Below are 20,383 nucleotides of genomic sequence, written 5' to 3'. Positions count from 1 at the left end.
TGTTTTGAGTTGACGATTCTCCATTGACATTTATCCTTAGTCTTGTCGTGCAATTTGAACAAATTTCGTTCTTCAGTTAAAATGGCCAGTACGTTGGATCTTCTTAAATTGTATTCGGGTGAGGAAGAAAATTTGAGTGATGCCATCGGAGAAACTTCTCAATGTTTGTATTTCTTTGTACATTAACATAGTACTTTAAAATGGACAAGGTAGGGGAAAGTTTTCCTAAATGGGCCTATCGGGTTAAATGCGCCTACGGCCGTTTGACGAAATGGCTGACAAGACAACATATCTAATCAATGCATTTTGATGGTAATACGCTTTGAAAATAAGGCAAGGAAGAATTTTATGAATAAACCAAGTCAAAAAAATTTAAAAATTCATACAAGGTTTTGATACCTTTTGATATAATATTTTGACTTTTAAAAATTATATGTAAAGAAGCTCAAAACAAAAAGTTGGGTGGTTTTTGTTTCTTTTCAAATGAACCTTAAAAGTAAAACAAATTTAAACTTTTATAATGGTTTCATAATGATGTGAAAGTGGAATAAGAGAGTGTTTTTGTATGCCCCTATCATGTTTGTAAAAAGCCGCTACCCTTAAATATCAGTATAAATTGAATAAATATATGATTTTCATCATCAAAACTTCAAATCTAAGCTCAAATTAACATCTAAAGAGCAAATCGAAGATCTCAAAACCGATTTGATAAAATTTATCTTAGGAATGAAATCCCCCCATATGATGGCAACCCTAAATTTTGTTTATTCCATAAGTTATAAAAGACATAGATTTTTATAAAACTTCAGCTTTGTCGTATAAAAGTTAACAGTTTCTAGCATTTGCAATGAAATTATGTAGAAGTATCGCCAAAAAACAAAAATTTTGCCTAAAACATAAATAGGCGCGTTTAGCCCGCACGGTTTGAGGTTCGGCTATTTTGAAAACAGTTATAATAAAATCAATTTCTCTAAAACGGAAGGAGATCTCAACAAAAAAAAACTCCAATGTATAGAAAACAGATGTCTGCTCATGTGCATATAGTTTTTGTACACATATTCGATGTAATATTTGATTAAATTAGTATTCTGCTTAATAGGCGCATATAGCCCGCTCCTCCCCTATGCTATTCCGCCCTCTTCAACTGTATTGGTGAAAGGCTCCAAAAAATAGTTCTAGAGTTTGTTTTGATTACGTCGTATGAGCCACCTGACGAGTTTCGAGAAAATCGATGTTGAAGTTTCGTAAGACATTTTTTAATCTTGTAATTAAAGTATCGCTCTGAATGGTATACCAATTAAGTATGCGCTATAAGAATATGTGAGATTTGTCCTTGCGTGTTTGTTATAAACATCAGTATAGTTGTTCGAGAAAACATGCACTTGCGACCTTTTGCATACCATTTTTGGCGCAAACGTCGTTTTGCAACTCGTTAAAATTTTTCTTATAACTTTATTCCATTTGGAAGTTACCTCTTAATATTCTGTTTAGGTACTAAATTTAACCCCGGGTAGCAGCAGAAAGCAGCAGTGATGTGTGCGAGTGTCCTCTCAGAGGCCTGCCGAAAAGGGACTGCGAACGACTGACTTCAGAAAACATTCTTTAACGCTGATTTCACACTGGTGTTTACTATCTGGTGCCTCCGATAACCGCTCAAAGAATAAGGGAACACATCAATAGCTCTCAAGCTTATTTTGGCTTCCACTGTGGTAAAAAATATAAATTAAAAATTTGCTTAGACTAAAAGTAATGTGTTTTTCCCTTACCAGCAACAAATTTTTCCACTGAGATAGCTTCAACCACTCACACTAATGATATCTTTCCGATTATATTAAGTTTTCCAGTTCTTTGATACCGTACTTTCTGCGAAGATGCAAAAGGACCGATAAACCAACTCACCGAACTGTGTTTTTAGGTCCTTTTGCATGCACGGCAATGCTGGGCAATGCGAAAGGTCGTTAAAACCAAATTGCACTCAAAAGTTATAAAGTCTTCATACGCCTTAAAATCAAATCATAATATTGAAGTTATTTATTGTTTAAATTTAATAAAGAATGCATGTTTATCAACTGTTTGCAGTCAATAACTAATTTTTGTTTATAATGGTTCATACGACGTAATCAAAAAAAACTCTAGAGTTATGAAAATTTTTAGCAAATGTATGGATTTCGTCTAAAAATCTTATTTTTTATAGAATTGGTAAGCAATGAAATTATGAAAAATATATGAGCTTACGCTTTTTAATACCATCAACTATGTTTGGCTCTTTGTATTAGTAAAAAGTTTGATTTGGTGGGTTTTTTTTCGACTGCAAAACAAAAATTTTAACGATTTTTGTAATGTAATGATAGTCAGTTCTTGTGAAAATTTTCAAAGTAATATCACAAAACGACTAATATTCATCGAAATATTATGTACCCTTCTTATTTCATAATTCTTTGCTAACAATGTAGGAATTTTTTCGTTGAGTTTATCATACATTCGCGGACGACGACAAAATTCTCATTTTAATGTTCACAATTTATGTACGATATTAGGAAATTTAAAGAAAATTTACCTTTTTATATGACCTCTAAGAATCAATCTTTGATTTCAAGCACTTTTCAGAAGAAACAAACGGCTAATTGAGACAAAATTAACGATTTTTATTTCTGTTCTATAGAAAACCAGTAATTTTTCATAACTATTTTTGTTTGTAGTAGGTTTGCCGTGTACATACACGGAGCTGCCAAATGAGGTTAAGCGCAGTCAATGTGGTGGAAAGAGAGGTGATGAGAAAGAATTGTTGCAAAAGTAGAAGTAAAGTTTTTTCTTCGTAAACATAGTTACCATGACAGAAGTGACGTCACTACCGACCATTTTCGCGAGGCATTTTGCCTGGGATAAATGAAGCTCCCTGACAACAACGCGTCGCGACGCAGGGCTTGTTTATGTTTATTTTTCTTTTTTCTCTCCGACGTGCAATAGTGTGCGTTCCTTTGCGCCACCTTAGTAAAAGTGTACCTCATTGAAGCGCAGTGGCCTCCCTGTTATATTTCAAAGTACATACTATGGTACATTTAAAACAATTTCCGGTAATTAATAAAATTCGATTGTACAGCTTCAAAAATAAATAAAACTGTTGATTTCACCACAAAAACAAATTTATTTGTAATAAAAAACAACGTAAAATTTATGAAAAATAAGTTTTATTCTACAAATGTTAAAAAATTTCTAAAATTTTTAAAATAATGCAGTTGTTGACATTTGCTTTCAAATTTTATTTACCAAACAGCTTCGAAAACTTCTTTTTTGAGACCACTTTTTTCTTCACAATGAGGGGAGGGGGTCGCTCTATTTTATGTTAAACAAAATGTCATGTCAAAATATGATTTTATTCCAAATCTGAGGAATGTCGCTTGCAAATTATACGGGTTATTGAATTTTTTCTGTATCACTTTCAGAAATGCATGGATATGCGTAACTTCGGCGATTCGTTTCTCTCGATTTTCTTAAAAACTGTTTGTTATAGATTTGTTGAAAGCATTTGAAAGCTCATAGAAAATCGCACAAAATAGCGTCAAAAAGTCAAAATCGGTAAAAATGGATATGCGTAACTTCGTCATATCACGGCAGGGTGCGTCGATTTGCCTTTGAAGTTATAGACAATTTTTTGTTCATCTTTACGTTCGATGGAGATCTTCGGTGGTGTGAAAAGGCAGAAGCCGCAAAATCATTTTCAGAACTTTGTTCTGAATCCTCTGGATGGCGTTCTTCCTAGTCGCGCAGCAGCTAGAATAAGGTTACCAGATACGCGCTAATATATTTAAAAAACCTGACAAAATCCGGGTGATTTCATAATTGTCAATCGAAAATCCGGGCAATATCCAGGCAAATTTGGTTAAAACGCTCGATTTAAAATCGTGTTTAAGGCTGCCAAAAAACCTTGCTCAAAAAGTTTCGTTTTGAACACATAAATAAAACATTTTTGCAACACAATTTGTTTTTAAGTTGGATTTGAGAATGAAAATAAACCCGGGCTAAGTTTGGGTTTTTCCAATGAAATCCAGGCAATCGGTCCGGCCGGACTTTTCCTAAATTGTATATTAGATATCCCGGTAAAACCGGATAAAACCAGGCAAGCTGGCAACCTTATTTTAGAAAGATTTATAGGAAAATCCAAACGAGCTAATTTAGCTACTAAACTAAACCTTTTTGTTGAATAACCTTCAGATTTGCCTGCGTTAACCATATTAGTTACACTCAAAGGTTGATGTGTAGTAGAATGTCCATGACGAAAACCAAATTGTTCATCAGGGAAAATAGAATTCTGAATAATGTGAATCATTATTCTATTCAAAAAAAAACTCTCTCAAATAATTTACTTAAAGAAGGAAACAAACTAATTGATCGATAACTTGAGGGCTCTGAAGCTCTTTTTCCAGGTTTCAAAATGGAGTTACTTAGACATTTTCCTTTTATTGGGAAAATAAGTCAAGTGAAAACATTCATCGAAGATTTCAAATTAATTATTTAAAGTGATTTCAAGCAACTTTAAAAAAATATGTAAAAATCCAATCTTTCCCTAAAGTTTTCATATTTTTAAATTTAATGAAAATCAATTTCAGTTTAGCAATAAGTCTCGCAAGAACACTAAATACATTTTGCTTCGAAAGCATATCATTAAATTCCAAGGAAATTTTAGTATCAATTGGACTTACAAAGTTTAAATGAAATCATGAGCAAACTCAAATTGTAGGGCTATTTTTGAGCTTTTTCTACGTTAGTTAGAAGAAGTTTATTTCCATCTTTCGAAGTAGGAATTGACTTTTGGTGCATTTTCAAAATTTAGTCAATTTCCAAAATGGCTTTGAGTAGGCTTTTATGTTTTCTACTGCTTTTGCCAAATTTCCATTACGAATGAAATTTGAATGACATTAGATCTCTTTTTGAAGGTGGCAATAAATAAATTTCAGATAAAGATCTCTAATTCGTTGATTTCATTTTTTTTTTCACTTCAATGCATAGTGTTGTTTTAAAACAATACTAACTGAAATCAAATCACCTCGAAAACACGTGGATTGTTTGAAAAAGTTATTGAATAAAAAATGGTGCTGAAGATTGAGAGAAACTTAGCTGTGTTGTTTTTATAACTGAATTTCAACTAAGGTTGCCAGAATTTTTCAGCACGTACACAATGCCGGACAAATCCGAGCATATGATTTCAAAATTGATGACCGGAAATTCGGGCAATATCCGGGCAAATTTTGTCAAAACCCAGAAATTACTCAACAAAAATCCAGAAAAAAAATTTAAAAAAAATTTCGTCAAAACCCATCGACAGATTTGGATTCATATTTCGGGTTTTTAAAAAACCTTTCATGATTATTTGTAAGTTTCAAAATAATCAGCTTTAAGTGAAATCAATCATTGATAACTGATTAACTATTTTAAAAGTCTGGTTTTTGGTAGCTTCCATATTTCTCAAAATAACGTCTCTAATCCTGTTGAGTTTGTGATTCGAATAGAAATAATGTAATTTTACTACATTTTATAAAGGGGTTTAAATGAATCTCTAAACTTAACACAAATTATTTAAATTAAGAAAAGTATATTGCATTTAAAAACCTAAACCAAGACTGTGATGTAAAAATATGTTTGGACAATCACCAATTTTCTTTAAATAAATATTTTTATAATTCAGTTACCAGACTTTGTTAAATGTATCAAATTCAATTCAAAGATTCTCCTTTTAAATCTAGTTTCCATTTGCTGAAATATGATTATTTTACATCACATGTTTGTTAATTTCAAAATTTCATCCATCCAAACAATATTTTTATGATTTCAGCTAGTTGAATTTTTTGTAGTATTTTTTAACCCCTTAATGTATGCAGCACCTTTGTACTTTTTCTATAAAAACATTTTTGACAAAAAAAATTTAAAATTTAATTCGAACAAAAACCAAAAATTAATGCCATTGGTGCTTTACGCGTTATGACATCAGAAAAACATCAAAAATTATAAATTTTCAAACGTTTTCATTTGATTTTTCATTAACAAAGTTTGCAGTAAGTTGCCCTTTATCTGGTGAAAATCGCATGCTTTTGTAAATTTAAAAATTACTGACGAAGTCAATATTTTTTCTGACTGCTTCAATTTGATTTCCCATCAATTTAAAAACTTTTGATGTACAAGCGGTTTGATTATTTATAGATATTAAATTTTTAGAAGCCATTGAATTGTGAATTTTTGAATGATGCCCCAGTGGACGGTACCTATTAAAAGGAGTCTAGGATAGGCATGCCAGATATTTTCAGAGAAAAGCGGGACATTTCATGAAAAAAAAAGCTAAACATCGCCGAAAACAGCGGGACATTTTGGAAACTCTTAAAAGCCTAATTTTTATGACCATTCCCATACATATGTATACGTTCCTACAGCTAACATAGTTCATAGAAAGTAATAAAATATAGATAAATGAATTTCTTTTAAAAATTTAGATTTTCAAGAAAACTTCCATCTTCGTAAACTGCGAACCCTTCAATCGATAACATTGTTGTTCAAAGTAAATTATAATCCAAAATTTGAAGAACGGTTTTATATTTTTGAACAGTCAATTTTGACCAAGTTTATTTAATTCAACTTGTCAATTCTTTCATTGTTTGATTGGAAACATATTTTTTGGCTCGGTAGTCCTATTTTATCCGGCATTAAGCTTTTCCTTAAGCTTTACATTCAAGGTATTTCGGAGAAAAATCTTAAGTCATCATCATTTGGAAGCAACTTAAAGAATATTTTCTTCAATAGAAAATTATTAACATCATTAGAACGTGCTTAAATAACGCTTAACTGAACCCCATTGTTATGGTGAAAATAAGATAAGCTTGCCAGATTGCCCGGATGTTTGACACAAAATTTAGGAATCTGGTTGCCCAGATTTCGTAGAAAAAAAGCCTGGATTAAGCACAGCTTTTTGCAAACGATTCTGTTTGAGCAAGTATAATCTAAATAATCTGAACAGTTTCGCGGAAGCCTAAAATACGATCTAAACTATGCTGATGTGTTTTGATGTGAAAATATATATTCAAGTGTATTCTATTTTTTTTTTGTTTCAAATAATTCCGTAGTTTTGACCAAATTAGCCCGGCCCTGATTTTGTGTTAAAATTTTTGAAATCAGATGCCCGGATTTTGCCTGGTTTTAAGAGAAAATTTCCCGGATTCACGCGGTCCGGATATGTCAGAAAAAAAACTGGGGCATGTCCTGCTTTTGCGGAACGGATGGCAACCCTAGTCTAGGACCCATAATTGATCCCCTCAATTGTAGGTCATTTTTTTAAACGATTTCTTAGGTTTATTTTTTTCAGGGTCCTATCAACAAATATTTTTGTGGTTTGAGTAAAAGATTGTGACATTTTAAATTCTGAACTGTTAATCAAATATAGAATTCCATTGTGTAATACGGCTTTTTCTCCGAAGTTATCCGTCTCACGAAAATCGGCATTCTCGTTCCAGCTCAAAGATCTTACAATTCGGAGTGCGTTCCATCAATTAATCACCATTAGTGCGTGAGATCCAGCATATCTTAAAGCTCCTCAAATATGAGCGAAAAAAAATTTCTTTACATCTGCGCCTCAACTTCATCAATGCCTCCAAACGACGACGACGGGTGTTAAGTATTTTTGTCACCCTTGCTGCGTAAGTTTGTCAGACATTTGATAATCATTCGCCGACAGCATTTAAAGATGGGGGATGTTCGTCCATCCGTCGAGTGATACATGCATTGACGGGCGAGTAATTTACCACCGTAATTGAAGATACGCAAAAAAGAGGGTCAAGATCTCCAGTAGAACTTGCTGCTAATGGTGGTGGATTGGCAGTTTTTTTTTCGTTAGGAATTCGCCTCAAAAACATGTCTGTGTCAATGTCAGTATCTGTGATAAAATTTCTGTAAAAATATCCCATAGCGAGTAAAACGGGGAATGCCACCCGTAGATTGACTACCTTTGATTGTTTTTTGACGTTGATCATGATGATGTTCTTCTGATCAGGGGATTTTGTTTGTTAAATGGGGTAGGTTTTATTATTAGTTTTAAATTATCCTTATTATTATCTAAATTTTTTCATAAATATAAAAAATTGAAGAAGTAAAATAATTGAATGAATTAAAAAAACAGTCAGATCTTCGATGAAACGATCAAACGAACGAAAGATTAAAAAAATCATGAGTGCACTCGTTACGTGCCCAGAATACTCACAGGGCGTTGACAAACAATTTAGGAACGGTGTGTTGCATATCAATTTGGCGGGTAAACAAACCGCTTTATTACAAAAATAATGAATACAGCAGATAGATAGTTGAAGGTGGTTGAAGTATACACTTTCTCGTATAATTTGCTTGGCATGTTCAAGCACAATCACAAGCTAATTCGATCAGACATGAGCGGCTAACATTAGACCTCATCATCATTCATAATCGACAGGGGAAATAAAACTTCCTCAATTCAAACGGTAGAATAGTCTGGTCTTATGATAATCTTTTGTAACAAAATTTTCAATCAATTAGATGTAGCCATGTTTTATCTTGATGACAACTTCATTCAATAGTTTGAAATATAAATCATCATCGACTCTGACCATTTTGCTGAATTGCTGCAAATTGTATTACTTTTTGGAGTCACTTAATGATAACAAAGTTTGTTTATATTGTTTTTGTACGTCTCGGTGGCCGAGTGGATAGCGTGGTGACACGGTAATCGCATGGACTACCTGAGGCATGGGTTCGATTCCCATCTTGGTACTGGGTGTTAAATGTTAATCTTAAGTTGTCCACGTTTATTCAGTCTGTGAGCCTAAATCGGCTAAGACGGTGTATGTCTTTTCAATTTATGTGTGAGTAATAAAAATTGTTTAGAGCTTAACTGAATAAACTGAATTTCAAATGCCTCTCCAAAATCTGAGCAATGGATTTTAGATTCTGATTCTCAATTAGATGAGAAAGAATAGATATTCCCTAAAGCAGAGCATTTGGACTTAACATGGTGTTTTGGAATGTATCCACCAAAGTTTAACTGAGATTAAATTGCTTTCAAAAACCTCGGGTTGTTTTCCAAATGGTCGATTAACTCTTTTGCATTACTCGGTCGTGATGAAGGTATAGATTAGGGTGACAGCGAATAAGATCATGTCGAATTTCAAAAACGGACCACATAGACTGTTTAATGTGTTGTCCTGTGCAAATTTTCAGCTCGATCGGGTCGAAAGGGTTGATTTTTTGTATTTTTTATCTTTTCCTCACTTTTTTAATCATTTGTTCTTTGGTCATTTTTTTTAATTTTGTCGTTTTATCGTCTTAGTTACCGATGTAATTTGACAAAAAAATGAATTTTTATTCATTTTGAAGACCACCTTTTTAACTGCTTTTTGAAAGCTACCGGTTTTTCTAAAAACGGTTAAGTCCCAGAAAGTTGATTTTTGGCCATAATTTTTTCTCAGGATGATAACAGATAAAAAAAATTCGGTTTCCCCGTTTTCATTCGGTCACTCCTTGGAGAAAGATAATCTTATCAAAACTCAAATATTTTAGAATAATTTTGTCGTTCAGCTGTTGATTTAAAAAGTAGCTGGTATTGAACTCTACTATGATGATAGTCATAAAATCGCATAAGGACATTACAGTTCTACAGAGTAATTATCAAGAAGGTATTTAAAGCTTGCTTCATTTAAAATTGGAACGGTGGACGGATTTGGAAGTTCTTGGCACCCACGTGTTGGGAATTTTGTCAGCTTCATGTATGCATCTTTGACATTCCGCAAATCGACTGTACTTTGCGAACAATCAACATGGAAGCCGAAAATAAGGAAAAAAAATTCTGAACAGTTTTTTTTTTTGGAAAATCCATTGAGGTCTGCATCTAGGTTAGCTGAACAGCAAAAATTGGCCAGAAATACCGTATGGCGCGTTACCAAACGGTATAAGGAAACATTGACGACGATTCAGAAGCCTCAAGCGAATGGTCGGAGTGGAACTGTCGAACAAACTGCTTGATAAGATTTTGAATACGATTAAGAAGAATATCTGTCAATCTGTCGGACCGTAATTTGGCCAGAAAATTCGGTGCTGCTCAAAGTACCGTGAAGAGAATTCGACTCCGTGAAGGAATCAAGTCGTATCGAGCTAGCAAATAGCCGAATAGGACCATAAAACAGAATAGTGTGGCAAAAATCCGTGCTCGAAAGCTATACGGTGCTGACCAAGTTCGACGGGTGTCTTCTGATGGACGATGAAACCTATGTCAAGGCTGACTTCGGGCAAATTCCAGGTCAAATGGCATTCGCTCCCACGACCATCCCGTGATGTTTTGCCAAGATTTGGCAAACTGTCTTTACAGCAAAAACGTTCTAAAATAGTATGCACAGAAAGGGGTCCTGTTTGTTTCGAAAACCCTTTACCCACCCAACTGCCCCAGTTCCGCCTTATAGAGAAATACTGGGCAACCATGAAGAAGAGACTCAAGGCAAAGGGAAAGGTTATCAAAGACATCAATCAGCTAAAGACCTAGTGGAATAAGATAACTAAAACGGTGGACGAAGAAGGTGTGTGCTGCCCAATAAGCCGTGTTTCAGGAAAAATTCGAGAATGCCTTCGAAACCGTGAAAAATATTTTTTCCACATTTTCCCTTAAAAGTATGAAGAAAATGCTACATTTGTATGAAAAAAGATCTGGAATCCAATAATAAATAACTGATTACAAGCAATTGCTTTGTTCCAATTCTAAATGAATCAAGCTTTAAATTATAAATTATTGATGAAGATTCATTCCTCTTATATTCATTTTTAAAATAATTTTTCTTGAATGCTTTTTCCTCCTATCACGAAAAACATTTTAAACGAAGGTTGCCAGATTGCCCGGATTTATCCGGACTTGCCCACATATTTGACACAAAATTTAAAGAAAGTCCAGCCGGACTCGGTAGCCCGAATTTCGTTGCAAAAAGTCCGGATTTTGCCCAGATTTATTCACTTTATTTGTAAAATGTAGCAAAAAACTAAATATGAGTTGTTAGAATTTTTCATTTTTACGTCTATAAGATATTTTTAATGGCTAGTTTTATCCAAATAATCATGACTTGCGCGTTTTGAAAGCTTGAAATACAATTTAAAATCTATTGATAAAGCTTGATGATGATTTTTCGTGTATTCTGCTTGATATTTATAGAATTATTATTGCCTGGATGATGCTCAAATATTGGGTTGAACATTTTAAAACCAAAGCCCGGATTTTGACAGGTTTTGTACGGTTCAGATACATCCGGAAAAATTCTGGCAATCTTATTTAATATCCACCTTTTTTAGGAAACTTGAATGGATTTACCCTTTTTATCAAAACAACAAATGACAACAATATATTTTTTATATGTTCATATGTTACTAGCTGTCCCGGTAAACTTCGTTTTATCTTTCACTTAATAAATCATTAGTAAATGTTTAATGTATTAAGTTGATTTTGTATGGGAGCCTCCCTTCCATAAAAAGAGAGATTCTAGAAACTATTACACAAACAATCACTTTCCCAAATTTTTGCACAGATTCGATTTTGGCAACATTCGTGCTGAATCGTTCGTTTTTTGGCAACATTCCCATAAAACGCCTTCTTTTGTTGCTTTTTTATTTTAATTAAAAAATTATCAAAATTAATGTAAAACGCAATATGTATAAGCATCAAATTTATAAGATTGGTTCAATTATATTATTTGTCAGCAGTTATAAAAAGAATAATTTCTTTTTTACTGTTTTAAACTTAAATAGTTGAGCAAATATAATAAATTTAATACTACGATATTATATTTATGTTACGTTTTATATAATGTTTGAGAAGTTTAAAATAATAATAAAAAATAAAAAAGTGTCATAATGACCGTTCCATTTTGACAACACAAAATTTACGAGCGTGTTGCCAAAAACGAACGGGTCTGTATTTGTTTTTGGGTTTCATGAATTTTCTATGTTTTCCGTCATTTCTGAGTAGGTACTAGTGTAGCATCTTGAACCTTCAAGATCTGTGGTTAAACTAATTATGATCTTAAGTTGACATAAGATTAACAGTATAAAAATACTTGACTACTTAGATACTACATTCCTCCCCTTTTTCCATTCTTAAATTTTCAATTATTCCATTGTACTTCCCCTGACCTATCATTTTGATGAGTCTAGTCTAGATCACCTCCACTAGACTTGATGAGGTTCCACTGCAAAGTTGTACCCTGTTTTTTATGGGATTGAATGCATTTAACACTGTCACTCACGCGACGTATCCTCGAATCACTTAGGGAACATCCATAAATGACGTAGCTTTTTTTGAGTTTTTATCCCCCCCCCCTCGTAGCATTTCGTCACAAAGTCATAGACCCCCCCCTCCCTCTAGATAATAACGTAGCTTTAATAAACCCCCCCTCCTCCCCATTTTTAAAAATCGGTTTTTGATTTTTACTTTTATTCTCAGCATTTTGCAAGAATAATACAAAAAATAACAAAAAAAGGGAAAGAAGTTATAAATGGAAGTTTAAAAAAGCATATCAATCCGTCAAAAAAAATCAAGCTACCTTCTTCTTCTCACCTCACTTCTTCTCTTTTGCCTCTCTCGTGTTGGGCGTCGATCGTGGCGATGGCGGCGACAGACTTGACGTTTTCGTCCAAAATAGAGGGAGAGAATATAAAATCTGCGACTGTATGCGTATGTATGGAAAACGCACAACCAAGGGGCGCGTGAAGGTGAACATTACTCAAAACAATTTTAATTTTTTTTTCCGATATTTAATTAAAGCTACGTAGCTTTACTTGAACCCCTACCCCCCCTCTCGTCACACACCGTCACACAAAGTCAAACCTCCACCCCACCCCCCCTCCCCCCCAAATGCTACGTCATTTATGGATGTTCCCTTAGCAGAAGGCCTAGTGTTAGCTTTGTAGTTGTTGGACGAATTTAAATACCATACCATACTATCTCATTTCATTTTTAGTATATTCTCTCTAGTCAGGCTTTACACTCGACTGCATGGTAAAAGAAATTACCATACTCCCACAATTATAGTGCCATGTATTGAGCAAAGGATTTATTCTGGACTGCATGGAAACATCGCATGTTTCCACACTTAGGGCAACTGTTCCCAAAATTCAAGAACTCTGCACTGTGTCTGAGGCACCTCCAGCCAGGATTTATTCTCGACTGCATGGAACATTATATGTTTCCACACTTTGGGCAACTTTTCCAAAAACTCCCGTTTTACCGGGTCTCGGAAACAGTTCCCGAATCTCGAGAACCATTTGCTGTGTCTGAGGTATTTTCGTAGCTTTACTGTATTGGCATACAAACTACGCACTACAACCGGTACCTCCAGCCTTTTCCATTTGTCGACTGCATAGTAACATTTGTCACCATACTTTGGGTAATTGCTTCGAAATTTACCCGTTTTAAAGGACTTCGTCAACAACTCCCACATTTCGAACGTGCGTCGTCAGGCTGTGTTTGAGGCACTCCCGAGTTCCGGTTCCGGTTATGCTTAACCCACTACGTACTTAATCGACACGAAAAATGGGAATGAATTTTTGTTACCATTATTGTCCTTTGATCGAAACACAAAATCTTGATGTTCTTCAAAATGAACTGCTGATAGCTCTTCCAAAAAGTTTCAAAATAAGATTTTTATTCTCGTCGCCAATTTGTAGCATCTTGAACTTTCAAGATCCGTGGTTAAACTACTGTACTTCCCCTGACCTATCATTTTGATGAGTCTAGTCTAGATAACCTCCACTAGACTTGATGAGGTTCCACTGCAAAGTTGTATCCTGTTTTTTATGGGATTGAATGCATTTAACACTGTCACTCACGCGACGTATCCTCGAATCACTTAGGGAACATCCATAAATGACGTAGCTTTTTTTGAGTTTTTATCCCCCCCCCTCGTAGCATTTCGTCACAAAGTCATAGACCCCCCCCCTCCCTCTAGATAATAACGTAGCTTTAATAAACCCCCCCTCCTCCCCATTTTTAAAAATCGGTTTTTGATTTTTACTTTTATTCTCAGCATTTTGCAAGAATAATACAAAAAATAACAAAAAAAGGGAAAGAAGTTATAAATGGAAGTTTAAAAAAGCATATCAATCCGTCAAAAAAAATCAAGCTACCTTCTTCTTCTCACCTCACTTCTTCTCTTTTGCCTCTCTCGTGTTGGGCGTCGATCGTGGCGATGGCGGCGACAGACTTGACGTTTTCGTCCAAAATAGAGGGAGAGAATATAAAATCTGCGACTGTATGCGTATGTATGGAAAACGCACAACCAAGGGGCGCGTGAAGGTGAACATTACTCAAAACAATTTTAATTTTTTTTTCCGATATTTAATTAAAGCTACGTAGCTTTACTTGAACCCCTACCCCCCTCTCGTCACACACCGTCACACAAAGTCAAACCTCCACCCCCCCCCCCCTCCCCCCCCAAATGCTACGTCATTTATGGATGTTCCCTTAGCAGAAGGCCTAGTGTTAGCTTTGTAGTTGTTGGACGAATTTAAATACCATACCATACTATCTCATTTCATTTTTAGTATATTCTCTCTAGTCAGGCTTTACACTCGACTGCATGGTAAAAGAAATTACCATACTCCCACAATTATAGTGCCATGTATTGAGCAAAGGATTTATTCTGGACTGCATGGAAACATCGCATGTTTCCACACTTAGGGCAACTGTTCCCAAAATTCAAGAACTCTGCACTGTGTCTGAGGCACCTCCAGCCAGGATTTATTCTCGACTGCATGGAACATTATATGTTTCCACACTTTGGGCAACTTTTCCAAAAACTCCCGTTTTACCGGGTCTCGGAAACAGTTCCCGAATCTCGAGAACCATTTGCTGTGTCTGAGGTATTTTCGTAGCTTTACTGTATTGGCATACAAACTACGCACTACAACCGGTACCTCCAGCCTTTTCCATTTGTCGACTGCATAGTAACATTTGTCACCATACTTTGGGTAATTGCTTCGAAATTTACCCGTTTTAAAGGACTTCGTCAACAACTCCCACATTTCGAACGTGCGTCGTCAGGCTGTGTTTGAGGCACTCCCGAGTTCCGGTTCCGGTTATGCTTAACCCACTACGTACTTAATCGACACGAAAAATGGGAATGAATTTTTGTTACCATTATTGTCCTTTGATCGAAACACAAAATCTTGATGTTCTTCAAAATGAACTGCTGATAGCTCTTCCAAAAAGTTTCAAAATAAGATTTTTATTCTCGTCGCCAATTTGTAGCATCTTGAACTTTCAAGATCCGTGGTTAAACTAATTATGATCTTAAGTTGACATAAGATAAACAGTATAAAAATACTTGACTACTTAGATGCTAGATATTTTTTATTTTATCAGCATTCAAGAAAGTTAAAACAAAGTTATGATGTTTGTTAAAATTATATAGGTCCTGTAATCGCGGAAAATATAAGGTAATGTTATGTAAACAAAAAAAAACGATGACCACACTTTACGGAATCAGTATTATTAAACTTTATCAGTGATTTTCTTCAAATCATTCCACAAATCTCATACGACCCTTACAAAACTGACTTTGTTTTTTTCGCTGCAATCTGTTGTTTTGATTGTTTTGACAGTTCTTATTGGTGTTTCTGGAGACATCCGGCCGGAGGCTTAGAAAAAAAAGCTTCAAAAACGTCGTTGGGATTTCTACAGGCGTTAGGTTATACGTCTGTTCTTTGTGATAATTTACTGATTTTTGAGTGAGGTTTCTGGTATACATCCTGTAGCATTCACGAGACTAACTAAACAGTTATCTAAAGTGTGTATTAACGTCTTCGTATTCAAAACAAATAAATAAATTACACTGCGTAAGCAATGAGCTATGATCATTCACAGCTCGTTACTTGAGGCGAAACTCACATAATTGTTGTACCCAATCTAATTGATACATTTGAAATTTCACTCCAGCCAGTAGGCAGTTATGATAACATGCCTCGTCACGAGCTATCGAGAGCTAATTATCACACTGATATCATCAATGCCACAACAATACTATAGGTAGGTATGTAGCTCCAATGTTTGAATGCGTCAAAAACTAGCACCGAAAGTGCGCATTATTATGATGAGAGCCAACGCCAGCGTCTCAACCAACAGCTGATTTTATCAGTTTCCGATGGAGACGATAAGTGATCATCTACTACGTGATCTTTGAGGAGAGAGGCTAGACTTTGAAGCAGAATTTTCCACTCAAACAACAGTTGCTCATCGTAATTGAGCTATGTTCAAATAGTTAAGTATTAAATCCTATGTAGACACAGTAGTAGGTACTAAAATTTTTCTTTCGAAATTATCCTACTTATTGAAATAACAAGGTTCATTGATTTGTGCTTACAAATTGATTCACGCGCCGCATTTGACGACATCATCCATCAACTCGATCAATTGATCATTCGATTGAAGATTCGAACCGACAGAGATGATGTTTGGGTGCTAACTATGTTGTCAAACAACTAGCTTTAGAAGCTTAGTCGTTTCTCTTCCGGAGAGCACATGGTGAGATCTCTGAAATGTGCTATGTATGGAGTGTAGACAACAATACAAAACAGTTACGTTTCAGTCAGATTTGTCGACGATTTGATGTCTGGTCTGACTGAATACATTTGATAACATCAGTTCAATGAGCAATCATAATACACAAAACAAGTTCATTAAGCTCTCGTGGGCAGCACGTTTGACAGAGCAATGACAAAGCTGCAATTACAAATATTAGTTTTAGAATAGTTGTAGCCATGCAGATTGTTTCCGACTGTAATTAACAAAATAGTGAGCGACTTTGAAAGTGTCTATCCGTGTATTTATCCCTAAATATATCTTAAAAATTTACAGGGTGTTCAATGAGTTCGAATAAGAATTATGACCACGTTAGTTTTAAGCCGATTGGTCAGAATTAATAAGTTTTTATCGGAATAGAACAGTAATTCGAGGCCCTCAGAATCAGAGGGAGATATCCCAAGCCACCAAAATTTTGGATATCACCTGACCTTGAGCTGTACAAAAGTTCCTGTGGAACTTTTTTGCTGTTTTCGATGTCCATGGAACTTCATTCTTTATCAAGTTCAGCCAAAGCTCAAATAAAGCTTTAAAGTACTGTTTTGGTTTCTGTTTCTACTTTTTGGTAGCTTTCACAATCTACTTTTGACGTATTTAAATATTTTTCCACATAAAGTAGCTACCAAAGGGTTGCAAGTCTTTATGTTATGTTACAGCTCAATAGTTCGTAAAAAATCTCTGTTGTACTCTTTTGTAAACTTAAAAGTTTTTAAATTAGTTCCAACAGGCGTTCAAAAGCAACTACGGAATATAGGAACTTTGAAATTGATTTAAAGGCTTAATTCTGCTTGTATCGTACTTCAACTCATGTTTGCTTGAGCTTGAGCTTGAGCTTAGATAAACCGTACATTTCAGTAGTTGCTACTCCGTGATTGACAAAAACCATCAAAATTGTACAAAGATCCAAATAAATGGGGCTTGGGATTAGCTTGCCATTTTCTGTGTACACGTTTCGAAGGTTCCTTATCTTTTATGGTCAACAACGGCGCCGGCCATGTCCTTAAGGTTCATCGGGGAAAGGGAAGGATTGTTAGTTCGACTTCCGTTACTACTAGAGACCGAATACACCTCTAAATCGTACTTCAACTCATGTTTGCATAAACAAACACGTTGGGAAACGGCAATGTGAAGTACACATTTAGTTGAGGAAGAACTTTCTAACAGATTGAAGATGGGAATCAAGTACCTACAAATTGTGAACAGGAAAGTCGTTTTAGATCACATCACATCAAGTTAAATTGTTGCCTACCCATGATGTTCATATAGAGCAGCAAGTATGTAGCTCGATTATCAAGCGCTGAGCTCGGGTTCGAAGCTTGGCAAGAACACGCAGAGAAAACTAGGCTTTTGAACCAAAACAAAAATAATTTTGTTTCAAAACATTCATTTTTTTGAATCTAACTCCTGTTTTATTTGAACCAAAAACTTTTGTTTTTGATTCAAAAAAATATTTTTTGAAACAAATAATCAATTATTTGAACTAAATATTTTTGGATTTTGAATTTAAGCAAATACTTTGATTCTAAATAAATGTTAATTGAGCTTATTTCTTTTAAAACAAAGTCAACTTTTTTTGAACCAAAGGAAAATATTTTTAACTTGAAGAAATGATTCCTTTAAATAAAAACTCCAGCCTTTGATTCAAAAGATATTTTGATTTGCCTTGCAAGAAGAATACAAAACCGAAAAATCGAATCAAGTTTGGCCGGTCGTGTGAAAATGTAGGTCAGAGTTAGATATATTAAAAGGATTCAGGATGAAGTATGGTAAGTATGTTAATTAAAGAGTGAATATCGAAGATTTTCTATAAGTGATTGCGTTTTTACAGAACCAGAGCAAAAGGATGGTTTCCCTGGATGCCTCAACCGAGATGAAAGCTGCGCACGATGACACCGCTCCAAATCCAGCGGTCAGGTCGACAAAAATTTAGACCGGATCGATTTTAGTGAACTAGTTTGTGGCCAAGTGTTTCATCTGTTGTAAATAAAAATTAATTTAACATATAAATTTCTTTCTTTTTATTTTTTGAAATTCCTAATAGGAATTTCAAAACAACAGGAAATATGTCCTCCAATTGGAATAAATGGAAAATGGTTCATGGTATCATCAAAGTTCAATGAACCAATCTTTTTAAATCTAAATCTAAATTACATTGTGGCGAACGAAAACAACTTTGTATCAAATGAAACAGTTTTTTGTTTCAAAGTATTAAGATTTTGATTCAAAGATTTTTCAAAAGAAAAATTCTTTGAAACAAAGGAAAATGCTTTTGAACCAAAAGAATTTTTATTTGTCCCAAAACCAAAGGAAAAAATCCTTTGTTTTTGCGGCACTTTCCTTTGAAATAAAAAACCTTTTCGCTGCGTGAACATGCTATTTAAATGTGAGTTAGTAACAAATATGGTTGATTGATTTAAATCCAATTAGCGGACTTGAGAAGGTGGAATATTAAGGATCGAAGAAGTATTTTTTTTAGATTTTTTGTACTGCTTATAAAAGTGCTTTTTGAAGCTGGTTAGAAGTTGTTTAGCAATTTATTAGAACTTTTTGTCAACTTCAAAGTTCGTTTAGCTACTTAAAAATGGAGCTGAAAAAAGCGTGTATTACAATACACGATTGAGGTGATCAAACTTGATAAAGGAATGTTATCCGAACTTTTGGTTGCTTGGGTTTATTCCCTCTGATTGTTAGGGCCTTAGTAATGATTAATCACAATTATGTTCACGAAAAAATCATCTTTAATCATTATAACGAGCTTCAAACCTTTCTCAAGTCTATCGTTTGCGGCACTTTATACTTAGTTAGGAACAACTTTCATGGTCGTTTAGGTATCCTGCGCTCGTTTATTCTCAATAACATCTATGATCAAAAGAATAAATCCAAAGAAGCCAAAATCTAGTGAACAAGAGTTTATTCTTTTCACTCTGAAAAATCGTTTTAATTTTCTTGAACCAGTACTTGCTGTGTAAAATGGCCGATTGAAAATTGATACTTAGCGCAAATGGAAAAATGAACCCTTTTGCGCCATGAATATTTTGTCTGAACATTTTAAAAAATGATTAAAATATTTTCTTTTTGCTTTATATACTGAACATATGCGCTATGACTTTGCCACATTAAAGAGACAAAAAAGTATACCTATTTGTTTTTAAAACAACGTGATAAAACAGTCAGAACGCATGGAAAGCAACACGAACTTAAAACAAATTAGACTCCGTTTTTCAAATTGCAACAAATCCATCAATTTTCATAAATTTAATGAATTAAAAGAATATTGACATTTTTAACACTTTGTTTGTTGTGACTGTTTTGGAATTTTTTAAAATGTTGATAATTTTGATAGTTTGAATAAATCAAAATTTTTACCAATTTTGTCAACCTCGTGATTCGTCAATTCTGTCAATTGAGTAAATTATCATAATTTGCATCATGATCGTTCGCTCAATTCTGTAAATTCTGCCAATTTTATCAATTCTGTCAATATTGTAAATTTCGGCAATATTGTCATTTTTGAAATTATTGAAGCTTTTGAAAATATTGTCAATTCGGTTCACCAATTCTGTCAATTATGTCAATTGTCAATTTTATCAATTTATCAGTTTTGTAATTTTTTTTTTTAATTTTGTCAATTTGTTCAATATGTCAATTTTGTCAATTTGATCATTATAGTGATTTTTATCAGTTTTAAACATTTTGACAATTGTGACTCTTTTTACTATTATGATAATTTTGGCCATTTTTAAAAACTTCGACAACTTTGATCAT

At 34.3% G+C, this 20,383-nt stretch overlaps 1 protein-coding gene across 2 annotated transcripts in view; it reads right to left on the bottom strand.

Moving 5' to 3' along the window:
* Positions 1–20,383, bottom strand: part of LOC129757259 (organic cation transporter protein) — a 55,044-nt gene that overhangs the window by 3,265 nt on the left and 31,396 nt on the right. The gene's annotated exons all lie outside the window — the stretch shown is intronic.

Source organism: Uranotaenia lowii, chromosome 3 (genome assembly GCF_029784155.1).
Source record: "Uranotaenia lowii strain MFRU-FL chromosome 3, ASM2978415v1, whole genome shotgun sequence".
Taxonomy (NCBI): Eukaryota; Metazoa; Arthropoda; class Insecta; order Diptera; family Culicidae; genus Uranotaenia; species Uranotaenia lowii.
This window is presented reverse-complemented; position numbering and strand designations above follow the sequence as displayed.